The sequence below is a fragment of the Microtus ochrogaster genome, unplaced genomic scaffold, assembly GCF_000317375.1.
Source record: "Microtus ochrogaster isolate Prairie Vole_2 unplaced genomic scaffold, MicOch1.0 UNK11, whole genome shotgun sequence".
NCBI lineage: Eukaryota > Metazoa > Chordata > Mammalia > Rodentia > Cricetidae > Microtus > Microtus ochrogaster.
The window spans coordinates 5,784,545-5,793,187 of NW_004949109.1; the positions used below are offsets into that span (position 1 = coordinate 5,784,545).

General features: G+C 39.0%; 1 pseudogene; it reads left to right on the forward strand.

Annotated features, from left to right (window-relative positions):
- Nucleotides 1-524: 524 nt before the first annotated feature.
- LOC101997306 lies at nt 525-903 on the forward strand (annotated as a pseudogene).
- Nucleotides 904-8,643: the final 7,740 nt, after the last annotated feature.

Sequence of the window (8,643 nt, forward strand, 5' to 3'; positions counted from 1 at the left end):
CTCCACAAAATCAAATTCAGCCTACAGAGCTCATGAGAACATGCAGTGTTTGTCTCCCTGTGCTGGCTTACTTTGTTTAGTAAGACACATGAATTTTTCATAAACCTTTTATTGCCATTTTTGATATATTTATGCCTACAAGATATAAATAGTATATTGATAATAACAGTTAATAATATAATAAATGCTCGTTGAGTCATTATCCAATCCAAGAATTAAAAAAATAAGAACAGAATTTTTAATTGAGCTAAACTACAAATAACGCAATTTCTACCAGCCATTTTCAATCATGATGCTGGGCACCCATCACCGTTGATATCCAGAATCTCTTTATCTTACAAAGTCAGTTTGTCAGGGACCGTAGGCCCCAACATAGAAACTATCTTTCCCTATCTGGACCAGTATGGAGGCACGAGAAATAACCAGACACAGTTCACACAGTCATCACGGAAGGGCATCTCAGGCTTCTCTCCATCGTGAAGATCTACCCGCGTTTATCATACAAAACATCTTTTGACTCCAAGATGACCAAAAAAAGGAGAAACAACGGTCGTGCCAAAAAGGGCAGCGGCCATGTGCAGCCAATTCGCTGCACTAACTGCGCCCGCTGTGTGCCCAAGGACAAGGCCATTAAGAAGTTCGTCATTCGGAACATCGTAGGGGCGGCTGCAGTCAGGGATATATCCGAAGCAAGTGTCTTCGACGCCTATGTGCTCCCCAAACTCTATGTCAAGCTGCATTACTGTGTGAGCTGTGCTATTCATAGCAAGATAGTCAGGAATCCATCCCGGGAAGCTCGGAAGGACCGAACACCCCCACCATGCTGCTGGTGCTGCACCACGACCTCCACCAAAGCCCATGTAAAGTGGCTTCATAAAGATAGAAGAAAACACCTTGGAAAAATAAAATGGAACTTAAACTTAAAAAAAAAAAACATCTTTTATCCCCACCCCTGTAATCCAAGGTGGATACCTCATTAATATTCTCTTTTTGGGGGACTCGGGGGGCGGGGGGAACACCTGCAAATTAGTCATCAGCTTCTGCAAACACCTCTCCCCAGGGCAGTCTAGATTTTTAACAAAGAAGAAAGGAGCAGTACATCCTGGCTTTTGTTAGGGCAGTGACAGCCTGTCTGCAGAACTACATGACCACCTCAGGTGGAACCTATGGCTTCAGAGCCTGGCTGCCACACCATATAGAAATATGGGCCTACATCAGTTCCTGGTATATAATAGCCCCCCCACCTCTCTATTTCTGGTGCTGGCAATTACCTTTGTATGCTATTTCTCCAAGATTTACTGTTTCAGATTCCTCCAATGAGGGAGCTCCTGCAATTTATGTGATGTTTTGTGGCTGCCCTCCTATTCCATTCCATATCATGCCCTCAAGGTTCATCCATGTTGTAGCATGTACCATGAAAGACCCTACAGACCCCCTCCTCAAAACCTGAGGCTAGCATGCTCCCAGGGGAACATCCTGTTTGCTTTAAAATAAAAAAAATTCTCCGGATCAGCAGCCAGCCTGCTCTCGTAAGAACATCCCATGTGCTTGAGGAAGCAGAATGTCTTTGAGATAGGAAGATTGCAAGGCAGGATGTCAATAAGGTAGGTAAGATAGGACATCAACAAAGCAAGTTGACTGCAAAACAGGATATCTAGAAGATAGGAATAGTCATGCCCCCCCGCCTCATTCCGATAACCATGCTTTTGCTTCTGTAAACTTGCGTTTTGCTGACACCCTGCCACATTCCGGATCAACCGATAACCACGCTTTTGCTTCTGTAAAACTTGCTTTTTGCTCTTCCCTATAAAAAGCCCGCCCTCCAGTTGGCAGGTGCGCAAGTCTTCCTGAGGTACCCGCAGGTACCTGTGTCTACTCAATAAACCTCTTGTGATTTGCATCCGTGCGGTCTCAGCATGTTCCTTGGCGTTGGGGAGGTCTCCCCAAAAAAAAGGTCCTCTCTGAGGGTCTTTCATACCAGAGTTCAGGAGTCTGTCCCAAATGATATCAAATGATAAGAAAAGAAGAATCAACTAATATAGCTGATTGTAAAAGTAAAAATGTTTCCAATTTGTGCCCCAAATAAATTCAAACCATTCTCAATAAACACCTACAGCTGGTATTTCTTCTACTGGTTTCATTAATCCTTTGTATTCATCTTGTCTGAACTGCCAAAGTCCAAATCTGCTGAGTTCTCTGTCAGTTACAGTACTATGCCCATCTTCCTCTGACATGATTGCTCTTCGAGCTGATGAGGGAGGGGGACTTGATCGGGGGAGGGAGAGGGAAATGGGAGGTGGTAGCGGGGAGGAGGCAGAAATCCTTAATAAATAAATAAATTTAAAAAAAATAAAAACGTAAAAAAATACAAAAATAAACATAAATAGCCTTTCTTTTCTGATGCAAGACCTCTCTTTGTGGCTTTAAATTCAGTCAGCCTATGCATATTATATATAATGTCCAGAATAAATTTGCCATTGGTCAACCTGACTATGATAAGTTTAAAAAACTCTCCCTAAGGAAACATTCTTTGAGTTCAAACTGCTCCTTATCTCCAAATTAATCTCTAAGTCAACGGATATTCTCTCCCAGAGTAAACTTGCAGAAACTTTGCAGATACAATCATCTCATTCACCAGTATTGTCATATTCATACTGAAAAGCCTCTCAAGTGTAAGTCCGTCAATAAGAACACAGGGACAGTCAGGTACAGTGCTGCTGCATTTTATAATAAAATAGTCTCACACTCACCCAGAATGAAGTATAATAAAGATTTATTTATTTAAGAATAGGCTCACAAAAAAAAGCAGTGATCAGTAGTTCTCTGCGTGAGATGGGAACTGAAACTGAATCCAACAGCTAAGGGATCTGCACATGCTTTTTATCTGCATTTATAGTATATGAGACCATGCTCAAAGTGGGCCAGTATCTTAAAGTCTATTGGCTGAAGGAGTTCCCACAGCACCTCCACCTTTTGTCTAAATAAGAGAGTTCTGAGCCTAATACAAAACTATATACAATAAGAACAAATATCAAGAATTGTTTAGGGAAAAGAAGAAGCGAAAACATATATAAAAATTAGAATTATAACCAGCATAAACAACATCAAGCAAAAAAACATACGTTAAGTGTTTCAATAACTATCTTATCCTAGGAGTCTAAGTCATATATTAAAAATTACTTTGCTAAGTCAAGAGAGAAAGTAATTATGGCTACCTAGTGTTTAATCCCATCAAAGGCCTGAGAAGGGAAATAATATTATTTGAGTAAACAGGAAGCACAATCAAACAACTTCCAGAAGGTATGGTAAATGACAGAGACCACCAGGTACCTGGATAATCATCCAAAGTCTCATTTGCAACATTGAAACAACCAACTTGGGCTACGACCCAGAGTAATTGACAGACCATTTCCAGAGGCAGGAAAAATTTCAAAACTATCTTACCCTGTCTTGGCAAGGTTTGCAGTCTTTTTTTCTTGTTTCCTGCTTGTTGTTAAACTCCTACATAGTAATATTGTCCTTCATTGTCTTGGGATCTTAGGGTTTGTTTGCACTTTTCAAAATTATTTATTTATTTATTTATTAATCAAATGAACTTACCTCTGTTACAGTTTTTAGAAAATTGTTGTAGGTGCAATAATCTTTATTGGCCAACAGGTGTCATGGTTGTGAGCACAGAGCCATGTGACTGGCAACTGACAGTGGTAGAAACATAGTCCTGAAGTGGTTCTGCAGTGGCAGTGGCTTAAATACTAACAAATATACTAACAAATTAAGAACAATTAAATCAACTCTGTATATACAGAGAAAGTTTGAGTGAAACTTAGAGCTTTCAGATAGTCACGAGCCCCAAGGTTGCAGCCCAGGCCCCTGGCCAGGAATTTAAGGATCCGATCTGGGAGTGCAAGCCAGAGACCCCCACTCCCAGATACAAAGCTAGGCCAGATTAAAGCAGGCCTGGCAGAAACCAGAGAAGCCATAGGGGTTAAAAATAAAAAATAAAATAAAAAAATAAAAATAAAAAAAAACTTGCTTACTATGTGGGATCAAACCATGCAGCCATGGGTTTTAAAGAAGGCCACAGACCTTCTGGGGAGGTCCTGGTAATGGCATGAACTTAGGCTCCATGTGGAGGCCAATCTGTTGCAATTTATGTACCCATGCTCGCTTTAATCTGTATCTTACATGGGCTGGCATCTTAAAGACTGTTGACTGAAGGAGTTCCCACAGCACAGTGCAAGCTTTATGTGCTGTGTACTTTAGTGTTGGTGACTCATGTTTCATTTTTGTATATACAGTATGAGCAGAACTATTCAACAGCAAAGAAATAAGGTTTTATGTAGAAAATTCATTGTTCAAAGGAAAGCATTAAGAATTCCTTTGGTTTTTCTGTGCTATCAGAGATAGAAAAATGCCATCTAGGAGTCAACTGCCACTAAAAAAATGTGTGGCTTTCTTTTCTCTCTGCAAAGTTGAGGAAGAAAGACCAGGGCCTGTCATTTTCCTAATATCATAATATGCAAAACACAAGAACAACTGTAAAAGAGGATTACTCCAGGGAAGGAGGAAGATCAAATGGTTAATTAAAATTCATTTTATAAAATGATACCTTTCACAGATACTAACTTCTGAGTAATTTAACATCCTGTTAAGATTACAATTGTTCCTAGGGCAGGAGAAGAGAACAATCTTCCATCAGAAGGGAAAATGGAGAAACAACTATGACTGAATAATGAGAACTGTTAAGATATTTAATGTAATTTATTCTTCATATCAGATAAATGGATTTCTGATGTTGGTGAGTTCATATATAATTCATCTCTAGGCTCTGTATATTTACTGAATTTTAGAGAACATGTCCACCTGGCTCAGTCACTGAAACTATTTCTTTCATGGTTAAGTGTCTCCAGAAGACTGTGCCACAAATTTCCTAGTTTCCTATGCTGACGGTTTTACAATATCAGCAATTTATAATTAAACTTGAAAGAGGTTATCCTTTAGCTACAAATTATTGAGATTTTATTGAAATGCAAATATGGAATGAATCCATCTTCTCCTTTAAAAGTTGCTATTAATTTGATAACATATCCAAGAATATAAAAACTATAGCAGCTATGGATGTACATATTTATAACTTGGGTAGACACTCTCTTCTTCCCTCACCACCACTAACACCCCATCATCACCACTGCCGTTCAGGAAAGAGCTATGTATGCATGCTCTGTCTGCTTTGCATATCATCCTTACCTATTGCACCAAATCAAATTGTCTTCTGTCTTGGCCACATCTGAGAACAACAGCAGCATTTGATCACACAGCCTAGACGGCCTAGTGTTTTTAAGTCTCCACTAACGATTCTAATGGACAGGGAACACTGAGGATGACTAGAAACTCAACCATCCCAAGAATCTTTGAAGAAGCTGTCATTATTTCTGGCCATTATTCACACCAAGCCTGCTTTAACATCGCCTTTTAAAACTATTGTTGTACTGAAGCCAAACAGCACCCAGTATTTTGGTCATAAACCACACTAACACATCGTATTCTCCCTAATTGAGAGATATAATACAACTGAAAGTTATAATGCACAGGAAAAAAAATAACCATAAGTGAACCAAAAGGGGTCACTTCTTAGTGGTTTCAAGAAAGAAGAAATGGCCATATAATGAATAAGTTTTAAATTAATTCATCAGAGGACCAGCTAATGACGTTAGTAATGACCTGGACTCCAAGGTAAAAGGCTTGTATTCTAGTTTTCATTGTGCTTGTCATTCAGTCTAATTAAGGTCAAATTTTTAGTCACATAAAGCAGATAAATGGTGTTGGCTGCAAGCATCTAGTTATACAGTGAAACCAAGCAACTATTTGGAATGCTGAAACTCTGTGCTTCATAAGTCCTACAGCTCTATCCTGGAACTGTGCGTGTCTCCAGCTGTTTAGCCTGTATCGTAGGATCCTCCTAAAAAGAATGTGTCACCTCTCATTAAGTCACCTCATCAGCAATGCTTCCTCCGCAGCCCGTATCTCACAGTGACCTTTATCTGATCCCTGCAGTCATACACCCTTCCCTGGAGAAATGCTTGTAATTGTGCTCACCCAGAGTTCTTTGTCTGCAGTCAGAAAGAGAGACAGAGGCAGAGGCAGACAGAGAGAGACCAGATTCTAAGGGATGTATCCTGTTTTCTCCTTTCTTTGAATGTAGGACACATTGACTTACACAGAGCTTATGAGAGACCCTGAGGACCACTTTCTCAGCATTCTGCTAGAAAACAGAGAGGAAACACATTTTCCTATCCTGGTTATCTTTAAAGAATATAGTCTTAACAACATGATCACTGCTAACACAGAGACTCAGGAAGCAGATTCCCCACCACATCCCCATAAGTCCCTTTCATTAATGAAGTGTCTGATGGCGGTCAGTTGACCCAGATGCCCGCCGAGCATGACTCCATTCAGAGATGCTGTGTTCCACGGAGGCCCTTCATTTCTTTGTCATCATCACTTTGGAGTTTCATAAGGTATGATTGTGGAGATGATTAAAGGTGGACAGCAGTGTTTTAATTGGATTATTTGAGGACTGTTTTTGATTTTTTATTTTTTCTTACAAATCTCTAATGGAAGAAGTAGTTGTGTACTGTGGTTGGTCAGCTCAGCAGCTGAGATTTACGTCTGACCAAAACAACAACAAACTCAAGAAAGACCTGTCAGCAAATGTATAGCTTTTCTCCCATAATTCACTGAGTGTTGACCTTGCTAATTGGCTTCCACAATTATATTTCCATGATTGGTAGGGAAACTTTAAATGAAGTTTTAAAGACTCTGCATCTGAAAAATAAAGCCTAAGCACTTTTGTCTCGTTGTAGTTGCTTGTGTTCCTAGCAGTTATTAACCAGAATCAAACTCAGAACCCAGCGGGTCGAAACATGCACCAGGAGTACAAACTGATTTCACCTGTGTTCCTGAAGCTCAGTAGATGCTGCTTTAGGAGGGCTGTGCTTTTAGGCTGTTGTTTTTTGTTTTGTTGGGGTTTTTTTTCTTTCTTGTTTGTATGTCTGCTTGTTACAGCACGAGAAAGCTAAGATTATGATTTTGCTAGAGTACCCAGAATCATCACTTCCTAAAGGACATACATGATTCTTGCCTGCGATTTATACTCCAAAAGCTTTCTCCATCTTCCAAAATGCCAAATAGAAAAGTTGAGCCATAATGGTCACTCACTGATGCATGGATTTTGTTTGAAGCTCTATTAAGGAGCTCCTTAATAAATACATGAGTATTTATTAAATTGGACAATGAGCATGGAAAGAGCATTCAGGACATTACCTGAATGACTTTAAAGCCCAGGTCACAGAGCAATGACAGCCTCAGGCTTCCGAATGCAAATTTATATAGATCTGTCAAACAAGTAAGAATCCACTTGCTCACAGGTTAGGGCTGCAGCGAATTGATTTTAGACAAATACGCTCACGAGACATTTGTAAAGAAAAACAACCTTGAATTGGATTTTGAACAATTATGAAGTAACTTTGTGGGAGCTGTAATTAGACTCTTTGTGTGCTGTATGATCAATGATTCAAAGCAAATATGTATTTTGCTGACAGTTTATGTTGGTGAAACTGTTCTATGAACTCTTCCAGGTAATTTCAGATTAATCTGATAACTTCTGCTAATTAGCCTATACAGGAAATTAGTGGATTAACTGCAGCTATCTTACTATACCATTCTTCTGGGAGATTAGGGTAAGAAGGAGACATGCTTAAAATGACTTACTTCAGAAACAGCTTAAAGAGTGAAGTAGTCAAATTAAATGGGGAGTCTGAGTAAACAGAAACGAATGTTATTAGAGCAAAAGCAAACTCCTAATGCCTCGAGATGTGATTTACAAAAGAATGATAAATTACAACATAATAAAAGCAGATGCTTCGTTCAGTTGAATTCTTTGAAAAAAATGCTATATACTATTAAAATTAATGACACAAAAATGTCTAGAAAACTAAAATGTTATACAGCTTATGAGAAGAATCTCATAATTTTATGTCTGAAAGTGTTTTTATCATTCTACTGATATGGGTTGTATCTTTGGATGTTTTCAAAGTTTTCATCCTAAGTTTTGACCTTATCTAATCCCATACAATGGCAAAAGTGGCCACACAAAGAAAGAATTCTTTCTTCTGCTGATGTTGCCAGGATGTCCATTATGACAACTGACTTCAAGAACTGTGGGACGGTCTCTGGAAACAAAAGATTCATGGTTGACAAAAATAAATATATAAATACATACATACATACATACATACATACATACATACAACATACATACATACATACTAATAGGGTGTCCTTTTCCAGAGATTCCGGGTTCCTTGTGACAGTAACCTTACAATGAAGCCATGCTATAGCTCCTACTGCTTGTATGCATGGCAATTCTGTGTAACACCTATATGTCATCAAGCTAGTCTTCTGAGAAGAAACAATTTATTGCAGGAATTGGCATACATGTGGCTACAGCATATACATAGAGAAAATACAATCCCAGAGGAGGCATGTAAGGCCAGCTTTGTTCTTTTCTAAACTAGAAACAAAAGTCTATTAAGTCCCAGCATCATTTCACTAGTCAGAGTAAACGCTTCCATTTGGGACCTC